The sequence below is a fragment of the Carya illinoinensis genome, chromosome 1, assembly GCF_018687715.1.
Source record: "Carya illinoinensis cultivar Pawnee chromosome 1, C.illinoinensisPawnee_v1, whole genome shotgun sequence".
NCBI lineage: Eukaryota > Viridiplantae > Streptophyta > Magnoliopsida > Fagales > Juglandaceae > Carya > Carya illinoinensis.
The window spans coordinates 1,492,006-1,497,577 of record NC_056752.1 but is presented as its reverse complement, the minus strand read 5'-3'; the positions used below and the strand labels follow the sequence as shown (position 1 = coordinate 1,497,577).

General features: G+C 37.5%; 1 pseudogene; it reads right to left on the bottom strand.

Moving 5' to 3' along the window:
* Positions 1–751: 751 nt before the first annotated feature.
* Positions 752–3,213, bottom strand: LOC122293189 (annotated as a pseudogene).
* Positions 3,214–5,572: the final 2,359 nt, after the last annotated feature.

The window sequence follows — 5,572 nt, the reverse complement described above, 5'->3', positions numbered from 1 at the left end:
ATAACGTACTTAAACAAACAAACTTATTATAGACTTCATTATATCTTGGAGGTAAATTCACTTGTAATCTGTATGCATACCGTGACTGGTGGTAGCTAATATTGTTTTAAAGAAAGCAGCATTTTAACGTGCCTTGAAACAACCATTAATAAAATTTATTATTTTTTATTAAATTCCTGAATATTAATCTCAAATGATTATTAAATATTGTTATGAATTCAGTGCTAATGCAAACATGACAGTACTTACCCAAACCAGTGGATTTAGACTTCTCTAACCTCTATATCAGAACTATCATCCCCTCCGATGGATGCATCATCATCTTCATGAATAGAAAAGTTCACCGCAACTCCAAAGAAGTGGTAGTCGTTGTGCTGTCCTGAAATGGCTCACTGGCTAGTTCTCTATTTTTGCATCTTTTTTTTTTTTTTAGATCAAAATTTCAACTAGAGTTTATCCAGTTTTATTACAATTCAATTAGACTAACTTTTAACATTGAAGAGGCCAACAAAATGATGTTCACATTACATAGTGGTATTGATACATAATTTAAGCACAAAACAACAAACTAAAGCGTATTACAAATTTCATGGTGATAAGAATTCAAGTCATGTGAGGAACACTGCAATTGACAACTACTAATAAAAGCTTTTTTTTATTAAATTCCTGAGTTTTTTAAAATGATTATTAAATATTGCTATGAATTCAGGTGTTAATGTAAACCTAACAATACTTACCCAAACCAATGGACTTAGGCTTCACTAACCTTTGTATTAGAACTATCATCCCCTCTACTGGGCGCATCAACATCTTCATGAATAGGAAAGTTCAAAACAATCGGAAACTGCAACTCCAATGAAGTTATGGTAGTCATCATGCTATTTTCAAATGGCTCTCTGGGCATCCTAGTTTCTTGAAGCTAAAGTGCATAATTTAGGTAATACAACACATCCTGCATGGTCGGCCTCTCAATACTAAATGCCTTCAAACACATTTCTGCAGTATCACCAAATATTCTCAATGAACTTGGCTTAATGTTACCAACAAGCATCGGATCAATAATCTTCTTGAGTTGCCCTTTCTTTTGCCACAGCATCCCCCATTCTGCTAAGTTCACCTAATCCAACCGAGATGACGGTATGATAGCCGGTCTAGCACAAAGAACTTCAAGAAGTACAACTCCAAAGGATTATACATCAGATTTATCTGTCAAGTGTAGGGTTTTAATGTATTCTGGATCAAGATAACCAAAGCTACCCTTTACACCCATGGTGAAGTTGTCTCGATCGAGAAGGCCAGATTTCGAAATTCCAAAGTCGGCAACTTTAGCCACATAATGTTCATCAAGTAGAATGTTCGTTGATTTCACATCACGGTGAATGATTCCTCCAGCCGAACCACTGTGTAGATAGTGTAGGCCCTTTGCTGCATCAATGCAGATTTTTAATCTTTGCTCCCAAGATAATTCAAACACTGAAGTTGACTTCCCAGAATTGTCATCTGAATGATAGAGGTGATCTCTCAAAATCCTATTTTCCATGAACTCGTAAACCAGTAACATCTCACGGTGTTCATCGCAATATCCAATCAAAGAAACAAGATGGCGATGATGAATCCGAGACAACACCATGATCTCCGTTTGGAATCCTCTAAACCCTACCCATGTCGCGGATCACTTCGTTTCACAGCCACTTTGGTGCCATTTTTAAGAGTTCCTTTGTAGACTTTCCTAAATCCACCCTCACCAATCAATAACTGGGCATTGAAGTTCCTCATTGCACCTAGTATTTCAGAAAAAGGTACCCTTAAACTAAGCTTTAGACTAGGATTAGCAAGGGAAGCACTAGGAGCTCGTTGAGTCAACCTGCTATTCGAACTAAACCCTCCCAAAATCTAATCATGCCCTGGTTTCCTGAATTTCAAACCCAACGCCACCAATATTACCAAAATGAAAAATGCCCCAATACATGCAGAACCAATTATAACAAGGGAATATTTCTTTTTCCCTACTACAATTTCCCTATGAGGAATGAAACCTGACTCATTCACTACCTCTAGAATCTCCAACCCAGTCAAAAGGGCATTATATATCCAAGAGCCCTCCATTTGGCCGATTATGATACTAGCATTCACAAATCCCAAGCCATCTGAATCAACCACAAAATCGATATGAAATGGATCCACGCCGATCCTTTTTGTTATACCGTAAGGATTCATCTCCTTACTAAAATTTCGATTGATAGAGAGATTGAACCAATAGTCATTAAGTGTACTTACACTTATTATGCCGGAGACATGGACTCGACGAAAGTTGTTAGAATTCTTATTGACAGGAAAACTCCAACTTACCTTTGGTAAACTGGAGTTGCTGCTTATATTCAATCACCTGATTGTTTGATACACAAAAACTAGGGCAATATACCTAGGGATCCTTTTTGCCTGGTCATAAGGTGTTTCAAATTTGTATTGATACATGGCATCTTTTGGGTATAGTTATTTATCATCTGAATCCCAATCCCTCCATAACTCATCGAGCTTGGATGCAGAACCTCCAACATCGATCCTATGGATTTTATGAAGAACCTTGGTGCTCAAACCACTGTAGTCACTCTTAGTTCCTTGAGATGTAATGTGAGGGGCCTTATCAGGGATGAAGCTCTCGGGGCCAAGAACGACTTCTATGGCATTCACGAAAGCCGAAGATGGCTCATAGGGTACGAAATTGATTTTAAATTCACCTTTTGGGATGGTGAGCAAGAATTCCTCAATCTTCGAAGAACTAGTAACGTTTTGGAAGCTATAGTTCGTCAAAAGTGAAAACCCAGAAACTGAAACATTGAACGGAGGAATAGAACGATCAGTATACAGTGACATGAAAATAATGAAATGGAGGCGTATAATGTATATGTCATTCTGGTTGATGTCGAACTTATATGAAGCCTGGTGTTGAAAAATTCTTGCCACTCGATAGAGCGGTGAAGTGCTTGCTGATGAGTTGTTGTTTTTTATAGCTTCTCCCTTTTCGACTAAGAAATCCCAGTCGCCAACGAAGACTCGGGTATCGACGTCGGTGTTGGAGTGTGCTCCACAGTTGATAAAGTAATTATCAAGAGGAGAGTAAGCTAAAGAGAGAAGCAAAAGTGCGGTGAAATGGAGAGGTAAGAGAAGATAGAGTCGGGAAAGAAGCTTATGGGAGGGAAGAACTTCCATGGATTTTCTGGTAAGGATTACTGGTTTTTCAATTTTTATGGGTATATGAGAATGGAATAAATTTGATGAGAATCAAAGAAAGATTTTGACTTGGATATTAATTATTCCACCAAGCTCGTGGGGTAGAAAATTTTGAGTAGTCATAATGGAGTGGTCCCAAAGATAAAGCAGTGCAAGTTGGATTTTTTTTTGTAAGCATCTGATTGAGAGAAAACTGATGTAATTAATGACGTTGCATTTAGGCACCAAATGTGTGCTTCGCTAAATGACTATCGAGGAAAATTGAATTGCAACTAAAATGGGAAGGTCAAAAGGAAAGAGTTGGCTTCAAGTTGATCCTTCTATTAAAACTCACAAATAAATTTATAACTTTTTGTAAAAAGAATAGCCCCAAAATACTCTTGTCGAAATACTAACTGAGTAGCCAAAATTTTTCATTAAGTTGGACAAATAGGTTGGCTAAAAAATAAATAAATAAATTCATCTATTGAAACAACGCAGTGTTATGTTATTTTCCTTTATATCAAAGTCCCAAAAAGATTATATAAAAAATAAAAATAATAAAAAAATAAAAAAGGACTTAATTAGAACCTTTAAAAAAATGGTCCATTTAGCAAGGAATTTATGGAAGGATCTCCTTTGAGAAGCAAGACTAGTAATAAGCATGTGAGGAGGTTTGAAAATTTTAGAATATTCAAGTCAACATCGAGTAGAGAAAGTTCCGTGTGGGTAATGGATACTAAAGCATTCTCGACGAAGAAAATTCAAAAGGTTTGCTCAACCTTTACACATGCCTACATAAACACAAACAATCAGTTTGTGGTGATGGTATCCTCAAACACAAGCCTCATCCAAGATGTCCCTATGTAATTGAAAGTCCACACATCCCTTTTAAATTAAGCAACGAGCTTAGAAGGTCTGAAACCATCCCCAACCAAAAATAATTGCAGGTACCTATAGCTTTCAACGTGACAATCTAGACTTCAATGCCCATCAGTACCTCAATTCTTTTTTTTCTTTTTTTTTTGAAATGAAACTTTAATTCATTAACTTTCAATCAATACAAGATATATCTAAAATAACGAAGGGGAGGACCTCAACAGGTACCTCCTCCATCCATACATACTTGAGCCTAAAGATAATGCAAGCTTTGCAGCTGCATGGGCAGCTTTGTTTCCTTCTCTACCCGAGAAAGATAAAGACCAATTTGGTTGAGAAGACATAACAGACTTGATGTCCTCAATCACTTGCCCTGACCAGGAGAAGTTAGTAGAAGTAGAATTGACAGCATCCACCACTGCCTTTGCATCTCCTTCTAGGAGCACCTACCTATAACCCAGTTCATTACATAGGAAAACAGCTCGCAACAATGCCAAAATCTCTACAACATTGGCTGATCTAATAGCAGACTTTGGGGCAGCTAGCACCACTTGAACTTTCCCCCTGAAATCGCTCACGACAATGCCAATCCCCATCCTTCCCTGCTTATTGTCCAAAGCTGCATCAACATTAACCTTCACAAAGTCGGGCAATGGAGGTCTCCAGATTCTTCTTACATTCCCGACTGCTACTCTTCCCTGAATCTACCTACTCTTTGCTTGAGCTAGCTTGGTAGCCTCCAATTCATGTACTACCAGCTGAATCACAACAGAAGGACCTTTGAACTTTTCCTCAAAAATGAGATCATTTCTCCTTCTCCATAAACCATGGAACACAACAGCTACTAAGTCCAGTTTGTCATCTTCTAGTCTACATAGAAGATCAAACCATAAAGACATAAAGTCATCATAATTCTGGTTCATTTTTTTACTGGACTGTTTTCCTCCTCCCATATGTCAGCTGAAGCTAGACATTTCCACAAAACATGAAATATTGTTTCCTCCTCAATGTTGCAGACTAGGCACTTTGAACTATCTATAATCATTCTCTTAAATAGATTGCTTCTGCTGGGTAAGATTCCATATAGAGCTTTCCAAAGTAATTGTTTAACCTTGCTTATAATCATTCTCTTAAATATATTGCTTCTGGTGGGTAAGATTCCATTTAGAGCTTTCCAAAGTAATTGTTTTACCTTGCCTGAGCTTGTCAACCTCCAAATTTTCCTCCAAAGCCCCTCATGTTGATCACTAACTGAGGACTCCCCCTCATTTTGTTTCTTTTTAACAAGTTCAGTAAAATATGCATTTTTCATAGAAAAGATCCCCTTGTCTGATAAACCCCAAATGATTTTATCCTCCATCCCCCTAGTATTGATAGGAATGCTACATATACATTGAGCTTCCTCTTGTCTGAAAATAGCATGAACCAGTTCTTTTTTCCATGTCTTACTCTCTTCATCAATTAGAACATCCATTGTTGCATT